The sequence below is a fragment of the Myxocyprinus asiaticus genome, chromosome 13, assembly GCF_019703515.2.
Source record: "Myxocyprinus asiaticus isolate MX2 ecotype Aquarium Trade chromosome 13, UBuf_Myxa_2, whole genome shotgun sequence".
In the NCBI taxonomy this organism is placed as follows: Eukaryota; Metazoa; Chordata; class Actinopteri; order Cypriniformes; family Catostomidae; genus Myxocyprinus; species Myxocyprinus asiaticus.
This window is the reverse complement of record NC_059356.1, coordinates 29,298,490-29,315,672: the sequence shown is the minus strand read 5'-3', so window position 1 is coordinate 29,315,672 and position 17,183 is coordinate 29,298,490. Positions and strand designations below refer to the sequence as shown.

At 37.1% G+C, this 17,183-nt stretch overlaps 1 protein-coding gene across 2 annotated transcripts in view; it reads right to left on the bottom strand.

Annotated features, from left to right (window-relative positions):
* LOC127450762 (potassium voltage-gated channel subfamily H member 6-like) overlaps positions 1 to 17,183 on the bottom strand; it is a 51,691-nt gene that overhangs the window by 13,499 nt on the left and 21,009 nt on the right. The window lies entirely within an intron of this gene.

Below are 17,183 nucleotides of genomic sequence, written 5' to 3'. Positions count from 1 at the left end.
GGAAGAGAATGAGAAAGAGAGGCAGAAAACCATAGGATCAGTGGTCAGAGGGTATTCTTAACTGAAAAGCAACTGGTGTCAGTGGAAGGCAGGCTTTAAAATCTTTTTTTAACCAAACTATATGAGGTGATATCTGTACTGTATAAATTAGCTTTGACAAACGATAGACCAACAACTTAAAAAATACAAAGAAAATAATTTATTTTCAGGAAATTGTTGGAAAAGACATACAGAAATTTTAAACACACACAGTGGGGTCCAAATGTCTGAGACCATAGACAAAATGCTTCTATTTTGAATTATTTTTGTTATTAACAGGTTTTATTGATTCCATCCAAAAGACAGACAAACACAACATAAAAAACCGAATCAATTATATACATTAAACCCCTCCCCCCGAACATTCTTGGGTAGGCCAAGCCCACCTTTGTCAATCGACCTATGTAACTTATTGAAATGTAATCTTGGATGCTTAGCATTCCAAATTGCTTGAAATAAGAGAGGGGGACATTTACAGGGAGAGACTGTAGCAGGTAGTTGAATTTTGGGATCCAATTCATTTTAATAACATTAACCTTCCAAATCATAGATAAATGTAATGAAGCCCACCTGCCCACATTGCTCGAAATATTTTTTATTAAGGGGTCAAAATTAACTAACTAAATCACACAAATTTGCTGGGAATAAAATGCCCAAATATTTAATGCCCTGTTTGGGTCACTGGAAAGCGCCCGGCTGAAAAGCCGTTACTGGCAGTACGCTGTCAGAGCCAAAGCTTCGTATTTCGACCAATTGACTCTGTATCCTGAGAACTTAGAAAAGGAATTAATAATTCTGTGAAGGCAAGGCACAGATCTAGTGGGGTCGGAGACGAATAATAAAATATCATCTGCATAAAGCAAAAGCTTATGTGCCATACCTCCCGCCACCACCCCTGGAAAATCATCTTCCTTTCTTATCGTGGCTGCTAATGATTCCAGGGCAAGACTGAACAATAATGGGGAAAGAGGGCAACCCTGCCAGGTGCCCCTTTACAGAGTAAAATAATCTGAAATGAATCCATTTGTTTGTACCGCCGATACCGGGTGTCTATAAAGTAAATTAATCCATCCAATAAAAATATTCCCGAACCCGTATATTTCCAAAATTTTAAAAAGATAATCCCATTCTACCATATCAAAAGCCTTTTCGGCATCAAGTGAGATGGCAGCAACCGGAGACTGATCATTCGCCACTGACCACATGATATTGATGAGACGCCTGATGTTATCAGAAAAGCTGCGGCCCCGAATAAACCCCACCTGATCTATATGTATAAGGGATGTCATAACTTTACTTAATAGGTTATCCAAAATTTTTGACAATATTTTAATGTCTAGCTGGATCAGGGAATTTGGATGGCAACTCTTACGCTCGCTTGGATCTTTGTCCTTTTTAAGAATCAGACTGATCCGGGCTTGTGTCATGGTTGGCGGAAGCTTTCCTAGCAAAAGTGGAGCAAGTTCTGTAGCATGATATCTAAAAAATTCAGCAGCAAAGCCATCCGGCCCCAGAGACTTGCCTGTAGGCAAGGCCTTAATTACCTCGCCCAGCTCCTCCAAGTTTATCTCAGAATCAAGAGAATTTATCATATTCGTCAGTTCAGGGAGTTCTAATGGTTCCACAAAGTTTCTAATATCTTCATCAGTAGATGAAGACGTGGAACTATAGAGATCAAGATAGACTTCTTTAAAAGCATTATTAATATCAATGGCCGAGGTAAAAATTTCACCACCAACAGATTTCACTAAGGGAATGGTAGAAAAAGACTCTCTTTGCTTTATATATCTAGCCAAAACTTTCACTGCATTGTCCCCCGACTCAAAGTATGACTGTCTTGCCCTGAATAGTCAAAACTCCACCTGGATTTAAATCGGGTTAATTCTCTGAGGCCATCAGACGACATTCGGCACTTCAGCTCTGAGGATACTGAGGACCAGTTGATCTCCATATAAACATTGATTTCAGTCTTTAACATCTGTTGGAATTCAGGATTTTGCAAAAGGGATACATTAAAGCACCAACTATATGATTTCTTTTTCTCCGTATGTGGCAACACCTCTAAACTCAGCAGGGTGTGATCTGAGACTAAGATGTTTCCAATTGAGCAATTCACAACAGATGAACTGAGGAACTTATATATAAAAAAAAATCTATTCTAGAATAAATCTTATGGACTGATGAAAAAATGTGTAGTCCCTACCAGGTGGGTTCAAAAGTCTCCAAATATCTGTAAGACTAAAATTTTTACATACCCTGTGAAGCGTCAGTGTTGCTCTAGGGGGCTTACACACTTTTGCTTCAATATGATCAAGCATTAAGTCCATCAAAAGATTAAAGTCTCCTCCCAATATTATATCATGAGGGGTGCCAGCAGCTTGCAACATCCTTTCAAGATCTTTAAAAAAGCCATGATCATCAGCGTTAGGTGCGTAAATATTAGCCAAAATCAACATTTGCCCCTGAATTTCTGCTAAAACAATAATGACTCTTCATAATTTATCTCTAATCTGTTTGAAACATTTGAATTGTAAATGTTTACTTATCTATGTAATGACTCCCCTGCTCTTACTTGAGCACTAAAAAAAACATGTCCACCCCATATCTTCCCACATTATTCAGCTTCCTGTGGGAAAAGATGCATTTCTTGAAACACTATATCATATTTCTTATGTTTAAGAAAAGAAATAACCTTCCTTCTTTTTATGGGGTGCCCCAACCCATTCACATTCCACGTGGAGAGAGTCAATCCATTCATATTAACATTTGACATTTTGACATATTACAAAAAATAGATTATGTGTCAAAAATAGAATTATAAAGACCACATTCCAACATTAGTGCAACAAATAACCCCCGAATTCCTCCAGAACCAAAAAAACTGAAAAAGAAAAACACGCACAGAGCGGCAGTGGCAACCGGAGTCCATCCCTCTAAACTCACACAGTCCATGTACACCTAAAAGAACCCCTGTCCTGAAAATATATGCTACCTATCAGGATGAGCTGCCAACGCTATAATCGCATAGTTTTAAGGTTAGGGTTTGGGGTAGGGTTAGGGCTTAATATAGCCTCACCCCATATCACACTACATTATAGTTATGCTGGTAGCACATCCTGATAGGTATTATCTGCCTGACAAGATGTGCTACCTAGGTTTTTAACACTTTTCATGCTGTTGTAGTACATACCAACAGGTTCTCCCATGCCTCCTGACTTGTGCTATCCATGTTTTAGCTTTACACATCACTGTTTTTACTGCTGGTAGCACATCCTGAGAAGGTAGCACGAATTGTCAGAACACCCCCATGACAACTTTGCCATCGGATTGCTCAAGTCCGGTGCTTCTATACAAATTTTGTGAGACAGAATTACACAAAAGAAAATAATCTATAAAACAAACTCCAGCCAATAGGTGGAATAAGCACACAAGACATGTAGATTCATCCACATAACTGTACTGAAAGTGTGTTCCTCTACAAAACGAGCTCCAGCCGCTAGGCGGAACAAGCACAAAAATTAACAAAGAAAGCGCTCAGTTTCCTCGCACAGTCAAGTGAATGTACAGTGAGTCAGGTCCACTCGGCTGCATCGAGAGCAGCACACAATGACTTACTCATTCCATTGAATTTATGAAGGACATCGCTTGCTGTGGGCATGTAAATATTTTGCGGCCATCCTTAGTATCTATTCTCAATTTGGCCGGGACCATCAGTGCAAAAGCGACCTTCCGTTGATGTATGAGTTTCTTGCATTCCTTGAATCGATCACATTTCTCTCTTGTCAAATTCGCAAAGTCTGGGAACAAGTAAATGCTGTGGTTCTTCCAAGAAAGCCTTCCTTTACTCCTCGCCTCGTGTAACACAAGATCTTTATCGGATGATCTCAGAAATTTGGGCAGAATTGATTGGGGCCTGTCTCCCTCAGCAGATCTCCATGCCGGAACTCTGTGAGCTCGCTCGATTTCCAGCTTATGGCCAGTTATGTCGAGCAGACTCAGGAAGAGCTCGTCTAGGAATTTCACCATATCTCGGCCTTCTTCATTCTCAGGAATTCCAACAATTCGGATGTTGTTTCATCGGTTACGATTCTCTAAGTCTTCCAACTTTTCCCAAATGCGCTCCAAGTCTGTCTTGGTCTCTAGCGGGTTAGCAGCTAATTCCCTCTCTGATGACTGCAGATAATCGATCCGTTTCTTGATGTCCCCCACTCTTGTAACCAACTCAGAGAATTTCATCTCCATGGCAGTGATCAATCGACATATTACAGCAAGATCCTCCAAGTCAGCAATGACCTTCGCCAGCATTGCTGACATGCTCGACAGTTGACGCTGAATTTCTCCCACTGCACCATCCAAACTGAGTCCTTGGTCTGCGGCCCTGTCAGGGGTATCAGCTTGAGCACGTAAGTGTCTTTTAATGTCTCAAGAGCCCGAGGATTTTGAATTCTTTGACATACTGTCTTCATAGAACAGTTATGGAACAGGGTGTATCGAATCTCAATGGTTTATGACACGAAAAGTATTAAAAACTAGCAAAGTGTGCAGAGCTCGCCGCTCACACGTCCGACCCTCGCATGGCGCCACGTGACCCTCTATTTTGAATTCTTTAATATTTTAGAAAATGTCATTTAATCTATTAATTGAATCTAATTTAATCTAATATATTGATATATTAGAAAATACAATTATTTTTTCCATTACAAATTATATAACCTTCATAATAATTTGATTTGAATTGAAACATTAACAAGAACTTATTAATATTTGGTACACTATGTCGCCCATGACAGCATTCACAGCTGGCAAAACCTGATGATCCATGTTTATCCAGCATGATCTGAGAATGTTCCAAATCATGCATCTTGTGTGCTTCAATGGAAGGAAATCTGACCTTTTGTACAAAGGATTCAACATCAATGTCAATGTCACAAATTTGATCAGTGACCTAGAAATAGTTGAGAACCTATTAATTTTATGTCAAACCTTTCTTTGTTTTAAACTTTTCAAAATCCAAAAAATGTTCTGCTTATTTCCAGGTATAAATTAGATTTTGAATTCCATATTTTCAGCGTGGTCTCAGACACAGACTCCACTGTCTGCAAAGACCAGCAGGCATATTTTGCTTGAGCAAAAGAAGACTCAGTCCCAGAAACAAACACAAACACACAAGGTGCAGTCTGTGAGTGACACTATAAAATGTCAGAAGATACCTCAGCAGACCCCTTTTAAAAAACAGTCACACATATACACAAAGACAGAGAGAGAAGGAGTGACAATGAACACTAGATCAAATCTTGTTCAATGACATTTTAAAATGCAAATAAATCACTCAATGCTTTGTACTGTATTGTCATTCGCACTTGAACTGAGATGTACAGACACTGTGTGAAAATCTATTCAACTTTCATGCTGTGCTATTTAAGCCTCATCTTTCTTTTGATGTGTACCATTATTTAAAAGGAAGGGCAGAAGCCATACAGACCAGAACCAATTTTAAAGGGCACAGCCTGAAGACATGCACCACAAGGGGTCTGTCTATAAGTTGAGAATAATGCTAATTGACCACACTGCTTGAAAGGTTTGCTTTTGGAGTGAGACAGGACTATGGCAAAACAAGAAAAAGATAAACTGGAAAAAAATAAATAAATAAAGGGGCTTTTTTGCTGCATAAAAACAATATATAAATACCAAACCACGGACATTTTTTCCTGATTTCATTAAGTAGAGCTAAAGTGTGTAATTTCTGCACCACTAATGTCAGTAAACATAATTGCAAAAATAGTGTTTGTTTTCAAACAGGTTTCCTGAACTACTGCCCTGTCTGCCATTGGTCGAACAAATAGTTTTTAAAGCCACGGAGTTCACACTTCCTGGAAAATCAAGCTGCAACTGACATACAGTTGTTATTGCATATTACTAAGCTGGGATAAAAGAAAGTATTTTAATATAGAAAAAATTACGCTCTTCAGCGTATTAGTCATTTCCAGCCCTGATATTCTGCGTTTCTGTAGCAAAGGGTGGTTGAGTTGATGATAAACACTTGCTTCTGAAACAACTCATTTGATGACAGCTGTATAATTGCAGATCTACACTGACCTGTAATGGAAGAGTTTAGTTTATCTTTCCTTTAAACAGTCAGCTATTAATTTGCACAGTCTCGGAAGTTAATATTGAGACTTTGTATTGTGTTACTGAGAGGCTTTGCAATATGGTCTGGATCAGTTCATCAATCCACTACATCTGTGACATCAGGAACAACAGAATAGGCTCAAGCTTTCCATTATCTCTCTATCTCTGACACTGATCAATCACTGGTTGTTTGTAGGCTTGAAGGGAAAGAAAGAAAGAAAGAAAGAAAGAAAGAAAGAAAAAGAAAAAATAACTTGCCACATTTTATCTGACATTTAAGTTACCTGACATTAATACACTGCTCTCTGGAATACTTGATTCTGATTGGTCAATGGCGCTATCTAACGGTCTGATATTTCTCAGTAACAACTGCAAATCCACGTATCAGACCACTCATCCAGAGGTCTATTTCAGCCTTTTAGCGATTTATTTCTTATATCATACAGTAATTACATAATTTCAATGCAAATTGCCAGTGTTCAGCCAGGGTAACTTGATTTCAATACAGAGTCTGACCACTGACTTGAGACTGACTTGAGAACCAAACGATGATCTAACTGACCATGTTACTATATAACTAGTCGACAAACAGACACAGTGCATTGCCGTCTTTGCTTTCGACGAGGCTGGAGCCGTTGTGCAAGATGAATGAGAAACAAGCGAGTAAAAGATCACAATACATTTAACATAAAGAATAAAGAACAATTCCTCATGCTGTTCATCCCCCCTATAAAAAATATCTTAAAAAGCCCGCATTAAACATATGGATAAACTCTAGCCACTTTAATCGCATCCAGCTCCTGCGTGGCGCATCCCATTCAAAAGTGATCATCCCTATTTCCTTCAAAGACAATTACCCTCCACCGTCCACTTCTTACTGGAAATTCTGTTTGTAATGAACCTTGAGCTCCCTTGGAAGGCATCATCAGCGTGGATTAAAACAGCCATGTTCGCTGAAAACGTGTAGGGGGAGGGTGCATTTTCGTTATAAAAAAATATTTGATTTAGACAAAATTTCTCACGCTCTATGTGACGTTATATTTTTTCCTGGGTCTGTTTAGTCAGAAGAGAGACTGTAGATTTTAAATGCTTATATCTTCTGAAAACAAATTTTGACAGTGTTAAGAAGTACATTAGCAAACCTTAAAGCAAGTAGATATGGATTAAACCAGCAGAACTAGTTTTGATTTCATGGGGTTTTTAATAATGAAAATTACTCTAAAGAAGCCATAAAACACTAGAATATATACAATGCTGTTGAATTATTTCACACTGAGACCTATTTCTCTGCTAGAGCTTTTCCCCTACAGAATATCACTCCTTTAATACACCATTAGCAACCAATGATTACTGCTGGCACAGAGGACTTGCTGCCATGGAAACTAAAAGTTGATCATGTGGAAAGGTTGGTCGATTAAAAACGATTTTTTTTGGGAAGAAAAAAAAAATTTGTGAACAAAACAGTAAACGATGCGATAAGGCATATCTTATGCTTAATTTGAGATCTTTTAAACGTAACAGTGCTATTGAGCTAAATGTTTGTTTTTTTTTGTTGTTTTTTTTTTTTGCAATGAATTGTATTTGTTTAAATAGACCAATGGCTTTGAATAAGAGTTTAAAATGTAATTGTCGCCACCTACCAACCATTCAAGCTGAAACCATGGAAAACCAATTATGATAAATGTTTGATTCTATTAGCATATCCCAAGCCATGAAGTGGGGAAACTCTGTATAGAGGAAACTCTCCCAAGTGCCTTGGTAAGGTCTTTGAAAACATAACAAAGACAAAATTCATAAAACCCTCATGCAACATTTCTGATTTCATGTGCATCCTTTATAACCTGCAATGTCCAGTCTGAGTGTGGGCTCAGACACTGCAAGTGTTTTTAGTCTGTACTGACCGGTATGACGATGAGAGCCTCCATGTCCAGATTCTCAAAGGTGTCATGCTGTTGCCCCCAACATCCACAGCAAAAGTGTGTCTTCAGAAAGCCAAAAAGATCCCCCATTTCTACCTCAAAATAGACACCTCACCCAAGACATTCCTGAACTAAACTTTACACCAAACACAACAGCTCTGCCAGAATGAAAGCAAGAACGCGAGCAAGCAAGAAAAAAGAAAAAAGAAAGACTGACAACTAACAAATAAACAAACAAATAAGGCAGTACTAGATAAATGAGGCCAGCATTCTGAATCACAGACAACAAATGTAGGATTGCTGAACAAAATAGGCTTCACTGCCTTAATGCGCCAATTTGCAGGGAAAAAAATCGACAGGAAAGGGATGGGGTAGGGAGGGTTTGGAACATTTTCATCAGGTCAAACCAAATGAGGCCTAAAAAGGCTGAAAGACCAGCAGAACATGTCTCCCACAAAGATGACAAAGTACACTATAAAAAGAGGTGATCTGCAATTGTTACCATCAGGAACTATTTCTATTTGATCGAACCCTTAAAATAAGATTTGTTGGTGTAACTTAATGTATTTAGGTTTTAATATTATATATCAGTTAATTCAGATGATAGCACGTGACGAACCATTTTTTTTTAGGTAACCACTTTTTTAGTTTACAGCATCAGAAAATTCTGTACATTTGACAGTGGTTACCGCAGTCGTAGTCACTCTTAATAAATGTAGTGAAATTTAACAAATAATTATATTCGAATTGCAAATACGTAGTTCTATTTGGTAAAAGAATATTAAAATGATGAGATAGCAAGCTAATTTATTAAATGTTATAATCACTAGGCTAGCTCTTATGAAAATATACCATTGTTTGAAAAATAGTAGCTTGCATATTTTGAATTTGAAGTCTCTCAAAAGCCCTCAAAGTTATCAAATATAAAATTAAATAATTAGATTCACTCACTCCTTTATCAGATTATTTAGTATAGATCTATAACATTTCTGTGAAAACACTTTAATTACTAACTGTAGTAAAACAATGGTAACAGGGGGTTGGGGTGGGGTGAATCTTGTAGGTTGTCCTATTCACCTCTTTTTCTTTTTTATATCTTCCTCATTCTCTTTCTCTCTTATACCATATGCAAAGAAGTCCATACTAAATCATTTTCAAAAGGAAATGTACTACTCCACCATGAATGTCACTGGCATCACCTGATCTGCAAACGAGGGCCCTTTTCATATTAATTTGCATTGAACAAAACGACACAGAAACTATTAACAAATATCTTGTTGTTTTGATTTGCGTGTTTAACCCAGTGTATATCTGCCTGCTGTTGTTCTGAACCTGGAAAGAATTCCAAGTTATGCTCTAGATCAGTGTTTCCCAACCTTTTTTCTGCCACGGCACACTTTTTACGACTAAAACATTCTACGGCACATCACTATCCCACATAGGCTAACCATCGTCAATATTTTTCCTTTTCAAGAACTTGTCCATGTTTTCTATCCATCTTAGTAGCATGTTTACTTGTAATGTTTGAAATCCGGCTATGCCAAAAAAAAAAAAAAACACAAAAAAAGTCACATAGGTAGGCTACGCTGTGTGAGGTCACAGGTGGCAAGAGCGCTAAATGGGTAATGAAAAAACAACAAATTTGCTTCTTTTTTCATTTGTAGATTTGTTCTTGCAATGCCACAACAAATTACAGGGATGCTCATGAGGGGCGAAAAAGGTAAGACAATCACTGGTCCACGAACATTTTTTCTGGGGATATTTTTTTTAAAGAATAAGCTAAAAGCACGAATTCCAGCTATTTTAGTGATTCAAGTTTATTCAAGTTTACAATTGTGCAGAATTGGCTGCAAAATAAAGAGCATTTTGGTGAGACTTGCTTCTGTTTCACAAATTTGTTCAATTTTACTAACTGATTAGTTCAGTGACCCCTTCTGGAAATGTCACTAGGTGGCGACAAATGAGCGTCTTATGTGCTATGAGTGAGTCAGTGAATCATTTTGAGTCGTTCATGACCGAAATCTACCATGAGACTTTATAGTGTTTAAGCATTAAAAGAACAAAGCAGATCTATAGTCTTTCTTCAGCCTGAGCATTATTTTTCATCCAAAAAGAAAACAATAATAGTCTAATAATAGTGAGTTTCAATAACGTCCTTACCTTCTCCTTTATTAAAACTTGCATGGCTACAAATCTACTGACTTCAGTATAAGAATTATAAACACAAAGCAGATCTACGGTATCATTTTCCTACAGTATTTAAACTGCTGTGCATGGCTTTTATCAGAAAAGACCACAATAATAGACAAATAATAATGATTTTAAGTTTCAATAATAATTTTTCATGCATTTATTTATTTTGTGGAATTTGATAATTTTCCATGGCACACCTGACAATCTAGTGTACCACGGCACAGTGGTTGGGAAACACTGCTCTAGGTCTTAAAATACCACAGATTACGGCACTGCAGGTCTTGCACACTCACATAAAGAATTTACACCATACAGATAGATAAAGATATCTCTAATATAATTGCAACAAACGCTATTTAACATCTGCATATAACTTCCTACAACACACCAAGACTACTTAACATTTTAAATGACTGTTAAAACAAGTAGCCTATTGGTGTGTAACAGTGAGACCATTTTCTATATTATTTATTTTTTTCCTGTTAGCATTCTTTAGAACTTTCCAAAGACGGAACCTCTATCTCTATGCTTAAAAGGAATCTCTGGAATCTGCCTAGAAAGATGCCTAGAATTCTTGGTTTATCTTTCAAAACAGCCTGAGCAGACTACAGTCTGTAGTCAACTGACACATACTATAGAAGACGCATCTGTTACGCATAAATCTGTACTAAAAAACAGACCAGAACTAGCCTATGTCAAAATGTTAGTAACGTTTACATTTATTCAATTGCCAGACCCTTTTATCCAAAGCGACTTACAAAAAAAGAGGAAGAGTGCAACAAAAGTGATTTATCTTAAGGAGACAGTAGTACGAAAAGTGCTGCATTACAAACTTTCAATTTAAATAGAAAAACACTATCCAAGACAGAGATTTGAGCGCAATAAGAACAGTATATTTATACTATTTTTTTATGAGTGTATTGTCAAGTGCTCAATAATGTCTTTAGCCATTTTTTGTTATGTCGTTTGTCTGCACCAAACAATACTGCAAAAAAATCATTGTTTTCAAACAGGTTTACCAATCTTCCCTTCTTCTATAGTTAGGACAAACTATATAGCCCCCCATAATCTCAATAGGACAAACAGGTCCCAAAAATCCCAGGTCATGTACACTTCAAATAACTGCCATTAATATGAATGGGAATTCTAAGGTATAGCTCCTTAGCTCATTTGAACAGAGCAAATGTTACAAGCGCCACAAATCAGTGTTTTTATTCTTTCCAAGGAAATCAACCTACAAATGGCTTACTTATAGTTTTCTCAGCACATTAAGCCAAGGATAGGAGATACAAATTTAACATTATTTTTATTTTTTTACACTTTAAAATGCCTCTCCACCATTAGGGTAAAATTTCAAAGAATGTCTCAAATCTGCTTTGGATGTCTTACCTGACATAACATATCATTCAGACTCAAACACACACACATGCACACACACGCTCGCATGCACACACATACCTGTTCAATTCACTAAGTTCAATTTCACTATGTGGCATAATCATAAGAAGGCAGTGACCCTGAAATGAAGTTACGAACAGCTCACTCTGTACAAGAGTAACACAAATGCACACACACACATAAAAATTACACCACAAATATTCAGTGAGTGATAAAAAAGGCAGATTTTTGCAATACAACTATGCAATTATAAAAATACATACATTTCTGTCCTTACTCTAAATGAATTTAAAAAAAAGTTTGGAACTCTAAACATACAGCAATATACAGTACAATATGCTCACTTTTATTACAGTGTAAGAATTGGACATGAATCATCAAATTCAAGCAGAGATTACATATATTTTTACATGACTGTATCAAAATGTACACATCAAGTGGAGTCCCAACCTTTTCAAGTTCTCTTTTCTCTTTTATCAGTCGCATGTCTATAAGAATACACACAAACACACTGTGAGAGTGCACATTCAAATCCATGTGCTGGGGAGTTCCTAATGACCACACACAGAAGGCACTCACATGCACACACACGAATTCACTGGAGCGAGATATCTGTGCTTATTGATATAATCTAACACTCTGTTTCATAATGATGGGACTAGGCAAATCCATTCTCACCGTCTGCACGCTCACCATAGCAACAAACTCAGTGACATACACACACGCACAAGCACACACACACACACACACACACACACATATTGTCAACCATGTACTGTGCAAAAACTTTAGCAGTAAATTTATCTCGTGCAACTAAGGTCATTGTAACATTTCCATTACATGTGTTCCATGGTACTGTGTGTTGTTTATACTAGCAAGAAAACTTTCCTCTGTGCTCTGACATTGCAGCTTCTAACACACAACACTGCATTTAAACATGCAAAACAAAAACATGATGAATGATGAGAAAAAAGGAAGAAAAGCAAAATAAACTGTGTTCACATGCAAAACAAACAACACAAAATCAAGGTTAATGGTTTAAGATAAAATAAAAAATGAAGAAAAAATAAACTAAAGCAAAACAAATAGATTTGTACACACACTACTAAAACAAAACAAAAACATGATGAATAACAATAAGAATTTAAAAAAAGGATGTTTCCTCACGCTACAAAAACAAAACCAAAGAAACATGCTAAATTGCAAAAAATGTTTTAAAGAAAAACAAAACAAACAAAAGCATAATAAAAGGATGATTCCATGCTAATAAAACAAATAATAAAAAACACATGATGAATAGCTATAAGAAAATAAAGAGGGAATGAAAGAAAAATCAAACAAAAGCTAAATAAAGGGATGTTTCCATGCACTACTACAACATGCAAAGCAAAACACAGTGAATGGCAACAAAGACAAAACTAAAAAATTAAGAAAAACAAACAGAAAGCAAAATGAAAGGGATATGTCCACAGGCAAAAGCACATCACAAAAGAAATATCTGTTGTTCCAGACAGCATATGTCTCATAAGTCACAATAGAGGCAACAGAGAATGACACCAAAACAACACCATTAACAATGATCTATGTGTGTGGCATCAGCTGCCAGTCAAATCCATCAAGGTCCTGACCTATTTCTTTTTCAATCAGGTGTGGGAAGGGTTCAGTCAGAGACAGTGAGAGAGAAACACAAAGCAGCAAAGTTGTGAAAAAAGCGAGTGGATACGGAGGAGATAAGTAAAGGTCAAGGCAAGTATTAGTACTTACTGGCTTAATTTTCTGCTTCAAGCTCATGGTGGCATTCTCTGAGCCGCGCTGAGACAGGGAAACAGCGCACTGACACTGGGCAACACCTCCCTTTCTGTCTCTCGCCCTCTTTTTCCTCATACGCACACACACAAACTGACAAAGGTGTGGAATGGATGAAGGCCATCCTATTTGCATAATGATTAGCCTATGTGCAAAGTTGGATGCAATACAGGCATTGCAAAGGATGCCCCTCTCACAAACAGACAGGTTGCATTTGTGAACTCACATGAAACACACATGACAGTGACAATACAGTATTTAGACTTTATGATAGTTTTATCTAATGCACCTTCAAATGAACTCCAGACACCACCCAAGCAGTACTACATTAAATTCTCCTCTCTGTGTGAAGAACGAATCATTGTAATTCTAGCCTGTTAAAGTCTGACAGCTCAACAGGTGCAACACAAAATCTACAGACAGGTATATTCTTGGATGTTGTACTATCTGCTTCTGACTCATTGAATGCCTTCCTCTTCTGCTTCAGACTGGAATGCTTTGTGTCTGTACTCTGTACATCATGGAGAGACAGACTTATTCTCTGTGATATTTAGATTTCTAAGCACTGATCCATGTTTTCTACTGTGGCGCAGAGGTGCAGAACACAAAGCAAGCAAACAAAAAATTACAACACAGAGAAATCAAGCTACAACACAAAGAAATTAAGCCACTTCATAAATAAATTCCTCCACGACACAACAAAATTAAGCTACAACACAAAAAATTAAGACACAGCACAAAGACATGAAGCCACAACACAAATAAAGTCAAAACACAATGCAATTAAGCCACATCAAAACAAAATTAAGCCACAACACAAATAAATTAAGTCACAACACAAAAAAATTCAGCCACTACACAACAAAATTAAGCCATGACACAAAAAAATTAAGTCACAAAGCAAAGAAATTCAGCCACAACACAACGAAATTAAGCCACGACACAAAAAGGTCACAACGCAACGAAATTAAGCCACAACACAAATAAACTAAGCCACAACACAACAAAATTAAGCCACAACACAAATAAATTAAGCCACAACACAAAAAAATTCAATCCCAATGCAAAGAAATTAAGCCACAACACAAATAAATTAAGCCACAACACAAAAAATTAAGTCACAACACAAATAAATTAAGTCACAACACAAAAAAATTCAGCCACTACACAACAAAATTAAGCCATGACACAAAAAAATTAAGTCACAATGCTAAGAAATTAAGCCACAACACAACAAAATTAAGCCACAATACAAATTAATTAAGTCACAACACAGAAATTCAGCCACGACACAACAAAATTAAGCCAGGTCACAAAATAATTAAGTCACAACGCAATGAAATTCAGCCACAACACAAATAAATTAAGCCACAACCAGAGGTGGGTAGTAACGCGCTACATTTACTTGAGAAACTTTTTGGGGAAAAATTTACTTTTAGAGTAGGTTTAAAAGTGGGTACTTTATACTCTCACTCAAGTAAATTTCAAATTAAATTTTTTTACTTTTACTTCTTTACAATGGGTGGCGTTCCTGTCATTACATTACTGGGTTTAATTTTAATTAATGTGTAATTTATTGAGAGATTATTGAATGGGACATGTGATACGAGAGCGGAAGTTCACACAGCTACGTGCGCTGGGCCGGTGTCACTGACTGTCACTCAATCACTGCAGCAGCATCAAACTCTTCAAAGTGAAACACTTTCTTCGCTCCGCACAGTGAAAAAAGTATAGTTTTGTTATGCAATGCCTTCATTTAACACCAAGACAAGCTGATATTTCAAGATTAAAATCACAGCTCCAACTTAAGGCAGCACGCTGAGGTAAGTTTTGGCTCTAATCCTAACGCAGGCTTTTCTGTGTAATGAGATGGTCATTTTCAGGGTGATAATGTAACTGGGCTCTTATGACATCAGTTTTTAAGTGTACATTTTTAAATCAGTGCAGCAATATATCAGTGAGCTTTGTCCCGCATCCCACATGTCATAAGCAGTATTTATGCATTTACTCCGTGCCCTCATGAGGGTACTGGAAACTATCACAGCTACTTCAGGTGGCTTTACTGTATAAATCCATGTAAACATACAAGTTAAGTGTAAATCACTGCCATTCGCGTGATCAACAACTGGAGCGCGAACAGACAGCATTTCTGCACTTGCACAACGAGTTGTGCAGGGCGCGCGCATGTGAGATGTGCGGGCGCGAGGCAATCATATGGCGAAGAGAGACTGGCTGTGTCTGCAATCGTTCACTCATTCACTATTTCCTATATAGTGAATGGCATTTAGTGCACTAGCAGTAAGTGAACGAAATGAGTGAATTCGGATGTGAGTGTCGGAGCTCTGGGACTGTCGCAGAAACAATGTCACATATGACATTTTAAAATACTTGGGCCTTACTTGTTATTCTTATTAAATAATATATTAATACAATAAATCTTCATTCTGTTTGTCATTTTTTAATATATACTCTGTGTTAATATAAAGAGTAAGCACATTTGATCAAATGAAGAGTACATTTTAAAGTGTATCTGTATGTTTTGTCTCTCTATATGTTATTATGTTATTTTAATCAAGTAATGATTTGTCAAAAAGTAATTACTACATTCAGCATGAAATAAAACATTGCAGGAGTGAAGGAAGCAGTGAACTCCCAGCTCGTACGTCTTCCCCATGGTGGATTGTGGGAAATTAACCATTGTCGAGTGTACATCAAATGTACACTTGAAATTAGAGTGCGTTGTGGGTAAGAATGAGTGAACAAAAGTAGGGAACGAGTGGCTCACTCAGAATTCAGACACTCCTACAAAATAGCGGACACTCCAAATAGCGCACTATATAGTGGATAGGGGGCGGTTTCAGGCACAGCGAGTGTTCCGCGACAGGAGTTGGTGCCCTACGTAGGCTGTGTACTCTGGATTTAGAGAGCGGCGGTATTGCTGTACAGAACTAATCTAAATACTTACGACACTGAAAAATGAAATACACTGAAATAAGAATCCACACTTTAAAAGCTATGAAATAGTGAAAGAAGGCATTAATAAAGCATGATCTTGCTTTGGTTTATATTTCAGCATTATATATAATGTACTTGTGGTACATTTTCACGTTTTCACTGTAATAATTACTAGAAATGTTTCCAAACCTCTCTTCTTATTGACAAATTCATCCAGATCTGACAAGAGCCCTTAAAGGGATAGTTCACTCAAAAATTATAATTCTCATTATTTACTCACACTCTTGCCACCCCAGATGTGTATGACTTTCTTTCATCTGCTGAACTCAAATGAAGATTTTTAGAAGAATTTCTCAGCTCTGTAGGTCCATACAATGCAAGTGAATGGGTGGCAACATTTTAAAGCTAAACAAATAAACATAAGTAATCCATAAGACTCTAGTGGTTAAATCAGTATCTTCAGAAGTGATGTGATAGGTGTGGATGAGAAACAGAGAAACAGATCACTTTCATATTCTTCTTCTTGTGTTTTTGGTGATTCACATTCTTCTCTGCATATTGCCCCCTGCTTTCATTCCAAAAATGACAAATATTGATCTATTTCTCACCCACACCTATCATATCACTTCTGAATGCATGGATTTAACCACTGGAGTCTTATGGATTACTTTTATACTGCCTTTATGTGCTTTTTGGAGCATCACAATTTTGGCCTACAGAGGTAAAATATTCTTCTAAAAATCA